Consider the following 14882-nt stretch of genomic DNA (forward strand, 5'->3'; position numbering starts at 1 on the left):
CGGCCTCTATATGAAACACTGAAAGGAAAAGGTGATGATCCTTTTGAATAGAATGCAGAAGTGGCCTTTCAAGAATGGAAAGAGCAGTCAATTCAGACCCTTGCCCTGGAACTCCCTAATTTAGCTAAACCCTTTGACCTTTACATTCCTGGTGAACGGTGAATCGCCATTGGAGTATTAGTGCAAAACCTGGGACCACTTGAAATGGAACAATGCAAGAATGCGATCCAGGTAGGATAAACTACGGTCACCAAGGGGCTTGGCCCACCGCCACATCTGGCCAAGATACTGGCAGTATCTGATAACCTGGAAATCAGCAGCCCAAAAGGCCACCTCCCTCCTAAGGAAAAAGGAACCCTCGTGGTGATCCTAACCCCCAACCATGCCCTGAAGTTGCAGGGTTGGCTCCGTGGGCACACTGATCTTGATTGAGGAGGCCTTCCAACTCCAACCTCCATAGAGATAACCGGGGCAAAGGGGCACCATGACGACTCATGTGAAGGTGTCTGAACATGGAAATTTAACGCTCATTTCCCACCAGGAAGAGTAATTAACCAAAGGCTCAGCATGCCATGCCGGAACCATATTAGGGCATGAAGCAATCCTGCGGGTTTGCGGCCAGCTCACAAGAAAGCGAGTTGAAGAAAGGAGCTCAGGGGCACTGTAATTCACAAAATTGCAGAGTAATGAATGACAGCTATCGTCCAAAAATGTTTTGAAGTAAGTCTTCGAAGAGGACGTGAAATCGGGGCAGAATTTCAGGAAAACGATTTCAGGGGGTAGACTGGAATTGCACTTAAAGAATAAGATTAGAGGCAGAATGTCGACAATGATGCACTTGGCCAAAAAGGGCGTATGCGTTTTTTCCTGAATATATTCAGGAAAAAACGCATACGCCCTTTTTGGCCAAACAAGCAACCGTGTAAAGGAAATGTGTACTACAATGAAGTCTCACTGCCCCCCGGTCAAAAGGGCCATCTGAAAAATGTGTAAATTCCAGAAAGGCACGACAGGTCATGGAGAACAGGGAGCCTTGTTATGCTGATGGGCGGGATGTAAATTGCCAACAGCCACTCTGGAGAAGTGTATGGTGTTTCCTGAAACACGTAGGAAACAAAGCAACACAGCCTATGGCACTTCCACTTATGGTCCTATAGCATAGAAAATTAAAATCAAAAACACACAGCCACCCCAAAATTTGGGATGGCTCTGTTTACAAGAACCTCGTCTACGGTACAAGTTAAATATCCGAGAAAGCAAAAAATGGATAAAGAAGTTGTGGTACGCACGTACAATGGAATATCACTCAGCAATGAAACCTACGTCATCAGGCCCGTAGCGGCATAATGAGTGGATTCAGGTACGATGATTCTACGACAAATAAGTCACACAGAAAAAGAAACATCATAAGATATCACTAATACACGGAATGTAAACTTGGCCACACATGAATTGAATTACAAAACAGAACAGGGTCTCAAATTTAGAAAACCAACTTATGCTTGCTTATGGGGAAAGGTGAGTTGGGGTGCTGCATAAAACCAGAGATTGAAATTAGCACAGATACCGTTCCATAAGCCAAATATATAATAGACAAGACCTACTCCTTGCTCAACGAAATGGACTCAACACCACATATTCAACGCCTGGCAAGATACCTGACAAGTAAGAATCTTAAAACCCATGGATTTATATGTCTCCATAAGGAAATCAAGCGTGTGTACAGCGGCCTAAACGCAGCAGTGAAAATCCGATAAATCCCATTATCAAAATAAATTTCAAAAACAAAACACAATGACAGTGAAATAGAGAGCAATTCTTAAATAATTCATTCAGGGCTTGTGATGCAACCTGGATTTACCACATCTACACCCAGAGCTGGGTGAGACATAAGGCTGGACACTTCGGGCTGATAGCATTGGTGAGGTTCGGTGAGCAAACGCAGACCCTTTGAAGTCATACTGCATGGTAACTATTCCATGGGTCCCAACTCTCCAGGTTTAAGGAATTCTTCCTTCAGCTAAAACATGCATGGGAAACCCACAGTACTGTGCACTGTGTGACCGGGAAACGTTTTCAAATGCATCTCAGTTATCGTCCCCTGGTACTCGGGTTCACCATTCCAGACGCTTTACTAACACTCTCCCCACTTGGAGAGTCAGTGCCATTAACCTCCTGTTTGGCACAGTTTGCAATTTCTGCGTAAGATGTACAGGAATAGGGAGAACCAATGAGAGACTAGCTGTAGGTGCCTGCACGGGCAAAAGGAACACTCATTTCCGACCAGGAAGAGGAATTAAACAAAGGCTCAGCATGCCCTGCCGGAAAGAGATTATGGCCTGAAGCAATCCTGCGGTTTTGCGGCCAGCTCACAAGAAAGCGAGTTGAAGACATGAGCTCAGGGGCACTGTAATTCAAAAACCTGCATTGTTATGAATGACAGCTATCGTCCAAAAATGTATTGAAATAAGTCTTCGAAGAGGACTTGTAAGCGGGGCAGAATTTCAGGAAAACGATTTCAGGGGGTAGACTGGAATTGTACTAAAAGCATAGGAAAAGAGGCAAAATGTGGACAACGATGCACTTGGCCAAAAAGGGCGTATGCGTTTTTTCCTGAATATATTCAGGAAAAAACGCATACGCCCTTTTTGGCCAACCAAGCAACCGTGTAAAGGAAATCTGCACTACAATGAAGTCTCACTGCCCCCCCCGGTCAAAAGGGCCATCTGAAAAAAGTGTAAAATCCAGAAAGGCAGGACAGGTCATGGAGAACAGGGAGCCTTGTCATGCTGATGGGCGGGATGTAAATTGCCAACAAACACTCTGGAGAAGTGTATGGTGTTTCCAGAAACACGTAGGAAACAAAGCAACACAGCCTATGGCACTTCCACTTATGGTCCTATAGCTTAGGGAAATTAAAATCAAAAACACACAGCCAGCCCAAAGTTTGGGATGGCTCTGTTTACAAGAACCTCATCTATGGTAGCAGTTAAATATCCCAGAAAGCATAAAATGGATAAAGAAGTTGTGGTACGCACGTACAATGGAATATCACTCAGCAATGAAATCTACGTCATCAGGACCGTAGCGGCATAATGAGTGGATTCAGGTACGATGATTCTGTGAGAAATAAGTCAGACAGAAAAAGAAACATCATAAGTTATCACTAATACACGGAATGTAAACTTGGCTACCCATGAACTGAATTACAAAACAGAACAGGGTCTCAAATTTAGCAAACCAACTTATGCTTGCTTATGGGGAAAGGTCAGTTGGGATGCTGCATAAAACCAGAGATTGAAGTTAGCACAGATACCGTTCCATAAGCCAAATATATAATAGACAAAACCTACTCCTTGCTCAACGAAATGGACTCAACACCCTATATTCAACGCCTGGGAAGATACCTGACAAGTAAGAATCTTAAAACCCATGGATTTATATGTCTCCATAAGGAAATCAAGCGTGTGTACAGTGGCCTAAAAGCAGCAGTGAAAATCCGATAAATCCTATTATCAAAATGAATTTCAAAAACAAAACACAATGACAGTGAAATAGAGAGCAATTCTTAAATAATTCATTCAGGGCTTGTGATGCAACCTGTATTTACCACATCTACACGCAGAGCTGGATGAGACATAAGGCTGGACACTTCAGCCTGATAGCATTGGTGAGGTTCGGTGAGCAAACGCAGACCCTTTGAAGTCATACTGCATGGTACCCATTCCATGGGTCCCAACTCTCCAGGTTTAAGGGATTCTTCCTTCAGCTAAAACATGCATGGGAAACCCAGAGTATGGTCCACCGTGTGATTGGGAAACGTTTTCAAATGCATCTCAGTTTTCGTCCCCTGGTACTCGGGTTCAACATTTGAACGCTTTACTAACACTCTCCCCACTTGGAGAGTCAGTGCCATTAACCTCCTGTTTGGCACAGTTTGCAATTTCTGCGCAAGATGAACAGGAATAGGGAGAAGCAATGAGAGACTAGCTGTAGGTGTCTGCACGGGCAAATGGAACGCTCATTTCCCACCAGGAAGAGGAATTAACCAAAGGCTCAGCGTGCCCTGCCGGAAACAGATTAGGGCATGAAGCAATCCTGCGGTTTTGCGGCCAGCTCACAAGAAAGCGAGTTGAAGAAAGGAGCTCAGGGGCACTGTAATTCACAAACCTGCAGAGTTATGAATGACAGCTATCGTCCAAAAATGTATTGAAGTATGTCTTCGAAGAGGACTTGAAAGCGGGGCAGAATTTCAGAAAAACGATTTCAGGGGGTAGACTGGAATTGTACTAAAAGCATAGGAAAAGAGGCAGAATGTCGACAATGATGCACTTGGCCAAAAAGGGCGTATGCGTTTTTTCCTGAATATATTCAGGAAAAAACGCATACGCCCTTTTTGGCCAACCAAGCAAGCGTGTAATGGAAATCTGCACGACAATGAAGTCTCACTGCCCCCCGGTCAAAAGGGCCATCTGAAAAAAATGTAAAATCCAGAAAGTCAGGACAGGTCATGGAGAACAGGGAGCCTTGTCATGCTGATGGGCAGGATGTAAATTGCCAACAACCACTCTGGAGAAGTGTATGGTGTTTCCAGAAACACGTAGGAAACAAAGCAACACAGCCTATGGCACTTCCACTTATGGTCCTATAGCTTAGGGAAATTAAAATCACAAACACACAGCCACCCTAAAGTTTGGGATGGCTCTGTTTACAAGAACCTTGTCTACAGTACAAGTTAAATATCCGAGAAAGGAAAAAATCGATAAAGAAGTTCTGGTACGCACGTACAATGGAATATCACTCAGCAATGAAATCTACGTCATCAGGCCCGTAGCGGCATAATGAGTGGATTCAAGTATGATGATTTTACGAGAAATAAGTCACACAGAAAAAGAAACATCATAAGATATGACTAATACACGGAATGTAAACTTGGCTACCCATGAACTGAATTACAAAACAGAACAGGGTCTCAAATTTAGAAAACCAACTTATGCTTGCTTATGGGGAAAGGTGAGTTGGGGTGCTGCATAAAACCAGAGATTGAAATTAGCACAGATACCGTTCCATAAGCCAAATATATAATAGACAAGACCTACTCCTTGCTCAACGAAACGGACTCAAAGCCTGGGAATATACCTGACAAGTAAGAATCTTAAAACCCATGGATTTATATGTCTCCATAAGGAAATCAAGCGTGTGTACAGCAGCCTAAACGCAGCAGTGAAAATCCGATAAATCCCATTATCAAAATAAAGTTCAAAACCAAAACACATTGAAAGTGAAATAGAGAGCAATTCTTACATAATTCATTCAGGGCTTGTGATGCAACCTGGATTTACCACATCTACACCCAGAGCTGGGTGAGATATACGGCTGGACACTTCAGGCTGATAGCATTTGTGAGGTTCGGTGAGCAAACGCAGACCCTTTGTAGTCATACTGCATGGTACCCATTCCATGGTTCCCAGCTCTCCAGGTTTAAGGGATTTTTCCTTCAGCTAAGACATGCATGGGAAACCCAGAGTATTGTCCACCGTGTGATTGGGAAACGTTTTCAAATATATCTCAGTTTTCGAACCCTGGTACTCGGGTTCAGCATTCCAGACACTTTACTAACATTCTCCCCACTTGGAGAGTCAGTGCCTTTAACCTCCTGTTTGGCACAGTTTGCAATTTCTACGCAAGATTAACAGGAATAGGGAGAAACAATGAGAGACTAGCTGTAGGTGTCTGCACGGGCAAATGGAACGCTCATTTCCCACCAGGAAGAGGAATTCACCAAAGGCTCAGTGTGCCCTGACGGAAACAGATTAGGGCCTGCAGCAATCCTGCGGTTTTGCGGCCAGCTCACAAGAAAGCGAGTTGAGGAAACGAGCTCAGGGGCACTGTAATTCACAAACCTGCAGAGTTATGAATGACAGCTATCGTCCAAAAATGTATTGAAGTAAGTCTTCGAAGAGGACTTGAAAGCGGGGCAGAATTTCAGGAAAACGATTTCAGGGGGTAGACTGGAATTGCACTTAAAGCATAGGAATAGAGGCAGAATGTCGACAATGATGCACTGGCCAAAAAGTGCGTATGCGTTTTTTCCTGAATATATTCAGGAAAAAACGCATACGCCCTTTTTGGCCAAGCAAGCAAGCAGGTAAATGAAATCTGCACTACAATGAAGTCTCACTGCCCCCCGGTCAAAAGGGGCATCTGAAAAAGTGTAAAATCCAGAAAGGCAGGACAGGTCATGGAGAACAGGGAGACTTGTTATGCTGATGGGGGGGATGTAAATTGCAAACAGCCACTCTGGAGAAGTGTATGGGGTTTCCTGAAACACGTAGGAAACAAAGCAACAGAGCCTATGTCACTTCCACTTATGGTCCTATAGCTTACGGAAATTAAAATCAAAAACACACAGCCACCCCAAAGTTTGGGACAGCTCTGTTTACAAGAACGTTGTCTACGGTCCAAGTTAAATATCCCAGAATGTGAAAAATGGTTAAAGAAATTGTGGTACGCACGTACAATGGAATATCACTCACCAATGAAATCTATGTCATCAGGCCCGTCGCGGCATATTGAGTGGATCCAGGTACGATGATTCTAAGTGAAATAAGTCACACAGAAAATGAAACATCATAAGATATCACTAATACACGGAATGTAAACTTGGCTACCCATGAACTGAATTACAAAACAGAACAGGGTCTCAAATTTAGAACACCAACTTATGCTTGCTTATGGGGAAAGGTGAGGTGGGGTGCTGCATAAAACCAGAGATTGGAATTAGCACAGGTACCGTTCCATAAGCCAAATATATTATAGACAAGACCTACTCCTAGGATTACACATGACTAGTAAGAATCTTCAAACCCATGGATTTATATGTCTCCGTAAGAGAATCAAGTGTGTGTACAGCTGCATGAAGGCAGCAGAGAAAATCCGATAAATCCCATTATCAAAATAAACTACAAAAACAAACACAAGGACAGTGAAATAGAGAGCAATTCTTAAATAATTCATTCAGGGCTTGTGATGCAACCTGGATTTACCACATCTACACCTAGAGCTGAGTGAGACATAAGGTTCGACACTTTGGGCTGATAGCATTGGTGAGGTTCGGTGAGAAAATGCAGGCCATTTGAAGTCATACTGCATGGTACCCATTGCATGGGTCCCACCTCTCCAGGTTTAAGGGATTCTTCCTTCAGGTAAAACACGCATGGGAAACCCAGAATATGGTCCACCGTGTGACTGGGAAACCTTTTTAAATGCATCTCAGTTTTCTTCCCCTCATACTCGGTTTTACCATTCCAGACGCTTTACTAACTCTTTCCCCAATTGGAGAGTCAGTGCCTTTAACCTCCTGTTTGGCACAGTTTGGAATTTCTGAGCAAGATGAACAGGAATAGGGAGAACCAATGAGAGATTAGCTGTAGGTGTCTGCACGAGCAAATTTAACGCTCATTTCCCATCAGGAAGAGGAATTAGCCAAAGGCTCAACATGCCGTGCCGGAACCAGATTAGGGCCTGAAGCAATCCTGCGGTTTTGCGGCCAGCTCACAAGAAAGCGAGTTGAAGAATGGAGCTCAGGGGCACTGTAATTCACAAACCTGCAGAGTTATAAATGACAGCTATCGTCCAAAAATATATTGAAGTAAGGCTGCAAAGAGGACTTGAACGCGGGGCAGAATTCCAGGAATACGATTTCAGGAGGTAGATGGGAAGTCCTCTGAAAGTATAGGAGAAGAGGCAGAACTTCGAAAATGATGCACTTGGTCAAAAAGGGCATATGCGTTTCTTCCAGGGCCCTCATTAAAGAGGGTAGGAGGCTCCCAGCATGCTTCAGTGGCCAACAGAGGGCCTACGTCGCCAAGGCGACGTGAGCCATCCAGGCAGGAGTGACCTCACATCAGAGCGCCCACCTCACAGAAGGGTAAGGAACCCAGTCATGATCAGACTCTCACCAGAGTGCCCACATAAGCAAGGGGCTGGGAATCAGGCACGAGTGTCCTCACACCCGTGGGGCCACATCATCGAAAGTTGAGGTACCCAGCACATGTGGCCTCAAACCAGAAGACCCACATCACCATGGGTCTCAGAGCGAGGCAGGCAGGATTAACCTCAAAACACATGGCCCATTGTATAAAAAGGTGAGGAATCCAGCAGTTGGAACATCCCAGCAGGCGGCCCAGAGCACCGAGGCTATGGGATCCAGGCAGTGATGAACTCACAACAGAGGGCCCTCATCGTGATACTGTAAGCAACCCAGCCGTTGTGACCTCAGAGCACAAGGCCCACATCCCCATGGGGAAGGGAACCAAGCAGGAGTGTCATCGCACCAGTGGGCACACAACAGAAAATGTGGGGAGCCCAGCAGTTAGGGCCGGACGCCAGAGGGCCCTCATCACTGAGGAGAGGAGGCTCGCAGCAAGCTCCAACTGCTACCAGAGGGCCGACGTCGCCAATGCGGGGTGTGCCAGCCAGGCAGGAGTGACCTCAGAGCAGAGGGCCAACCACACAAAAGTGTGAGGAACCCAAAGAGGATCAGACTCTCACCAGAGGGCCCACATCACCAAGGGAATGGAAACCAGGCAGGAGTGTCCTCACACCAGTGGGGCCACATCACCGAAATGTGACGGACCCAGCACATGTGGCCTCAAACTACAGGACACACATCACCAAGGGGCTGGGAGTGAGGCAGGCAGGAGGAGCCTCAAAACAGAGGGCCCATTGCGTAAAAAAGGTGAGGAATCCCGCAGTTGGAACCTCCCAGCAGGCGGCCAGGAGCAGCGAGGCTATGGGATCCAGGCCTGACTGAACTCAAAACAGAGGGCCCACATTCTGACACTGTGAGCAACCCAGCCGTTGGGACCACAGAGCAGAAAGCCCACATCCCCTAGGGAAGGGACCCTGGCTGGAGTGTACTCACACGACAGGGCGCACATCAGAAAATTTTGGGAGCCCATGAGTTAGGGCCTGACGCCAGAGGGCCCTCATTACCGAGGGGAGGAGACTCCCAGCAGGCACCAACTCCCAACTGAGGGCCCACATCGCCAACGTGACGTGTGCCAGCCAGGCAGGAGTGACCTCACAGCAGAGGGCCCACCTCCCAGAAGTGTGAGGAATCCAGACAGGATCAGACTCTCACAAGAGGGCCCCAATCACCAAGGGGATGGGAACCAGGCAGGAGTGTCCTCACACCAGTGGGGCCACATCAATAAAGGTGAGGAAACCGGTACATGTGGCCTTAAACCAGAGGACCTACATCACAAAGGGGCTGGGAGTGAGTCAGGAAGTAGGAGCATAAAAACACAGGACCCAAAGAATAAAAAAGGTAAGGAATCCAGCAGTAGGAACCTCCCAGCAGTCGGCTCAGAGCACAGAGTCTATGGGATCTAGGCCTGAGTGAACTAACACCAGAGAGACAACATCATGAAACGGTGAACAACACAGGTGTTGGGACCTTAGAGCAGAAGGCCCACATGCCCATGGGGATGGGAACCTCGCAGGAGTGTCCTCGCACCACTTAGCACGTATCAGAAAATGTGGGTACCCAGCAGTTAGGGCCTGACGCTAGAGGGCCCCCATCACCGAGGGGAGGAGGCTCCCAGCAGGCTCCAAGTGCCACAAGAGGGCCGATGTTGCCCAGGTGGGGTGTGCCAGCCAGGCAGGAGTGACCTCACAGCAGAGGGCCCACCTCACAGAAGGGTGAGGAACCCAGCCAGGATCAGACTCTCACCAGAGGGCCCACATCATCAAGGGGATAGGAAGCAGGCAGGAGTGTCCTCACACCAGTGTGGCCACATCATCCAAAGGCGAGGGACCCAGCACACGTGGCCTCACACCAGAGGACACACATCACCAAGGGACTGGGAGTGAGGCAGGCAGGAGGAGTCTCAAAACAGAGGGTCCATAGAAGAAAAAAGGTGAGGAATCCCGCAGTTGGAACCTCCCAGCAGGTGGCCAGGAGCAGCGAGGCTATGGGATCCAGGCCGGAGAGAACTCACAGCAGAGGGCCCTCATCATGAAACTGAGCAACCCACGGTTGGGACCTCAGAGCAGAAGGCCCACATTCCCATGGGGTTGGGAACCTGGCAGGAGTGTACTCGAACCACAGGGCGCATATCAGAAAATATTGGGAGCCCAGGAATTAGGGCCTGACGCCAGAGGGCCCTCATTACCGAGGGCAGGAGACCCCCAGCAGGCACCAAATCCCACCAGAGGGCCGACTTCGCCAAGGCGGGGTGTGCCAGCCAGGCAGGAGTGACGTCAGAGAAGAGGGCCCACCTCACAGAAGTGTGAGGAACCCAACCAGGATCAGACTCTCACCGGATGGCCCACATCACCAAGGGGATGGGAACCAGGCAGGAGTGTCCTCACACCAGTGGGGCCACATCAGCCAAAGGTGAGGAACCCAGCACATGTGGCCTCAAACCACAGGACACACATCACCAAGGGGCTGGGAGTGAGGCAGGTGTCCGGAGGGGCACATTTAACTCTAATTTCCCACCAGGAAGAGGAATTAACCAAAGGCTCAGAGTGCCGTGCCAGACCCTGATTATGGCCTAAAGCAAACCTGCGGTTCTGTGGCCAGCTTTCAAGGAAACGAGTTAAGAAAGGAAATCACAGGCACTGTAATTCACAAACCTGCAGAGTTATAAATGACAGCTATTGGCAAAAATATACTGAAGTAAGTCTGCAAAGAGGACTTCAAAACGAGGCAGAATTGCAGGAATCATATTTCAGGAGGTAGATTGGAATTGCGTTTAAAGCATGTGAAAAGCGGCAGATCTTTGACAGTGATGCACTTGGACCAAAGTGCGTAAACATTTTTTCCTGAATATATTCAGGAAAAAACACATATGCCCTTTTTGGCCAACCAAGCACTCGAGCAATGGAAATCCGCACTACAATGAAGTCTCATTTCCCATTCGTCAAAAGGGCCATCTGAAAAAAGTGTAAAAACCAGAAACACAGGACAGGCCATGGAGAACAGGGAGCCTTGTTATGCTGATGGGCGGGATGTAAATTGCCAACAGACACTCTGGAGATGTTTATGGTGTATCCTGAAACATCTGAAAAACAAAGCTACAGACCCTAGGGCACTTCCACTTTTGGCCCTATAGCTTAGGAAAATTAAAATCAACAAGACACAGCCAACACCAAATTTAGGGCTGCTGTGTTTACAAGAACCTTGAGTCCAGTACAAATTAAATATCCCAGAAAGAAAAATATGGATAAAGGAGTTGTGCTACTTACGTACAATGGAATATCACTCAGCAATGAAATCAATGTCATCAGGCCTGTAGCAGCAAATTGAGTGGATTTAAGTATGATGATTCTAAGAGAAATATGTCACACAGAGAAAGGTAATTATCATAAGATATCACTAATAGAGAGAGTGTAAACTTGGCTACACATAAACTGAATTCCAAAACCGAACAGAGTCTCACATTTAGATAAAAACTTATGCTTGCTTAAGGGGAAAGTTGAGTTGCGGTGCTGTATAAAACCAGAGATTGAAATTAGCACACATACCGTTCCATAAGCCAAATATGTAATAGACAAGACCTACTCTTTGCTCAACGAAATAGACTCATCCATGGTGTATCACCTCACACCTGTTAGAATGGGCATCATCAGAAAATCTACAAACAACAAATGCTGGAAAGGGTGTGGAGATAAGGAACCCTCTTCCGCTATTGTTGGGAATGAAATTGATACAGTCACTGTGGAGAAAGTTATGGAGTTTCTTATAAAACTAAGAATAGAATTACCATATGATACAGCAGTCCCACTACTGGGCATATACCCAGACAAAACCATAAATCAAAAAGAGACATTCACCGCAATGTTCATTGCATCACTATTTACAATATCCAGGTAATGGAAGCAACCTAAATGCCCACAGACAGACGAATGCATAAAGACGTGGTACATATATAAAATGGAATATTACTAAGCCATAAAAAGGAATGAAATTGGGTCATTTGTAGAGACGTTGATGGATCTAGAGACTGTCATACAGAGTGAAGTAAGTCAGAAAGAGAAAAAGAAATCTTGTCTATTAATGGCTATATGTGGAACCTAGACAAATTGTACAGATGAACCGTTTTGCAAGGCAGAAATAGAGCAACAGATGTAGACAACAAACGTATGGACACCAAGGGGGGAAAGCTGTTGGGGGGTGGTGGTGGGAGGAGTTGAGAGATTGGGATTGGCATGTATACATTTATATGTATAAAATAGATAACCAAAAAGAACCTGCTGTATAAAAAAATAAAATAAAATTCAAATTACAAAAAGTAAAACAGAAAAAATATTCTTCCCTTCACATACATGTATTTATATGAATAAATTATTTCCATGCTTATATCTGTAAATACAAAAAAGAGGAATAAAATCTACCTTGAACCAAAAAAGAAAAAAAAACAGAACCCACCAGCTACACAGAGGAAAACCGTATCAGGGCACTTGCTCCAGTTGTAAACAATTCTGAAGTTGGTCGGTGGTGGGGAATCATCTCCCATTCAGCCAGCAGGCCCCACGCAACAAGCGTCCTCATTGCAAAGCTGGGGGACAGTGCCGAGGCATCTGTGAGTAAACGTGGGCTGAGCCCCAGGCCAGCTGCTGCTGAAATGTTCCCACCCTTCCCAGGTAAAACACCTGAATATGTACAAGGACTTGAAAGCCTAGAGGAAGGGCCATGGAGCCACATGAGCGACAGCATGCCAGCCGACTTGGTGCCTGCAGGCCAGCCAGGATGGTCCTGGTCCTGGGTGCTCTTCTGGAAGCTTTCCATTTCCCTGCCTGAGATACCCCTGCTGTCCCGGCCCCCACTGCTTTCTTCCTCACTCACCTCTGCCCAGGGAGAAATTCCAGCGGCAGGTATGGGTGACACATCCTCTTCTTTAGCAGGTGGCATCTTGGCAACTGCTGCAGAAAGTCCAGCAGAGCCCCACTCACACTGGGCCACCCACAAAGCCGTGGCCTCTCACTCCCTCCCACCAGTCCAGCCCCAAGACTGCTGACAGGGCCGAGAAAATGGCGTCAGGCACAGCTGCAGGGGCTCTTGCTGCCTGGAGCGGTGTTTATATTGATCTGAACCCAGGCACACCTGGGGAGGGCTGGCCGGCACGGTCAGGCTTCCCAGGCCAGCCAATAATCACCCCTCAGGGGCTCACAGTTGCAGAAACTGGAACTTGCTGAATCGGCCAGGTCCAAGGAACAGGTGTGGGCTCCTGAGAGTCAGGATAGACAAGGGGCTGCAGCTCTGGCTTGTTTTCTAATTATATTATCTGGCCCATGAGTGGGAGACAACTTCAAGAAAACCCTCTCCTAATGAGAGGAACCCAGGAGTCAGGGAGAGGAGGGGTGGCTGGTGGGTGGAGACAGAGGCCTGGTGCCCCGGGTGCAGTGGAAGTCTCTCGAAGACCAGGTGGAGGGAGGCCACACAGAGTGATGTCCAGGGTCACAGACCTGTCGGAGCTGCTGTTTGTTAGTTCAAGTCCTGCTCTGAGGTGCTCTGTGTCAGATCTGAGTGACAGGTGAGCTGGGAGTGCTCTGCAATGAGGGCGATATGCACGGTTCCTGTGTTCCCAGCCCTGCCATGGTACCTGCAAGGGTAGCTCTGTATCCTGGGAGGGGCCTGACCACGAGAGCCCCATGGGCTGCAGGGGGACCTGCCCAGGGAACCCCATATCCTGGGAGGGTCCTGAACACGAGAGCCCCGTGGGCTGGGGTGGGGTACCTGCCCAGGTGAGCTCCATATCCTGGGATTGGCCTGACCTCGAGAGCCCCATGGGCTGCTGGAGTCCTGGTAAAGGATGTCAGGACAGTCAGTGAAGCCACCGAGGATATACCTCCAGTAGTTCCTAAATCCTACACCCTGCTGGTCATTCTACCAACCACCAGGACATGGTATTCTGTATTAGTCTTCAATGATGCCTTCTTTTGTATTCTATTAGTCCCAGAGCCACAAGAAATTTTGGCTTGTGAGTGGCAGGACTCAACATACAACTAAAACAATACTTCCGGGCCGTGTTGCCCCAAGGGTTCAAAAATTCCCACACCATCTTTGGGGAAAGCTCAGCTAAAGACCTAAAAGTTCTACCTCTGGAAAAGGAAACACTCCTTCAATATGCAGACGACATTCTGATCGCCAGCCCTACTAAGGAGACCTCTGAACTACCAAGCCAATAAAGGATACAAGTTGTCCAAGAAAAAGCTCAAATATCACAGACTACGGTGACCTGCCTGGGCTTCATTCTCACAGAAGGTCGGAGAAGCCCATCCCAGGAAAGGGAAGAAACAATTTACAGCCTTACCCATTTCTGAAACTAGAAGACAGCTTAGGGGTTCCTGGGGAGGCCAGGGTTTGCTGCTTCTGGATCCCTAACTACAGTCTACTAGCTCGGCCTCTATATGAAACACTGAAAGGAAAAGGTGATGATCCTTTTGAATAGAATGCAGAAGTGGCCTTTCAAGAATGGAAAGAGCAGTCAATTCAGACCCTTGCCCTGGAACTCCCTAATTTAGCTAAACCCTTTGACCTTTACATTCCTGGTGAACGGTGAATCGCCATTGGAGTATTAGTGCAAAACCTGGGACCACTTGAAATGGAACAATGCAAGAATGCGATCCAGGTAGGATAAACTACGGTCACCAAGGGGCTTGGCCCACCGCCACATCTGGCCAAGATACTGGCAGTATCTGATAACCTGGAAATCAGCAGCCCAAAAGGCCACCTCCCTCCTAAGGAAAAAGGAACCCTCGTGGTGATCCTAACCCCCAACCATGCCCTGAAGTTGCAGGGTTGGCTCCGTGGGCACACTGATCTTGATTGAGGAGGCCTTCCAACTCCAACCTCCATAGAGATAACCGGG

This window comes from Delphinapterus leucas, unplaced genomic scaffold (genome assembly GCF_059928025.1).
Source record: "Delphinapterus leucas isolate spDelLeu-1000000601 "Yukka" unplaced genomic scaffold, BTC_Dleu_Yukka2 spDelLeu_asBTCV2_sq31, whole genome shotgun sequence".
In the NCBI taxonomy this organism is placed as follows: Eukaryota; Metazoa; Chordata; class Mammalia; order Artiodactyla; family Monodontidae; genus Delphinapterus; species Delphinapterus leucas.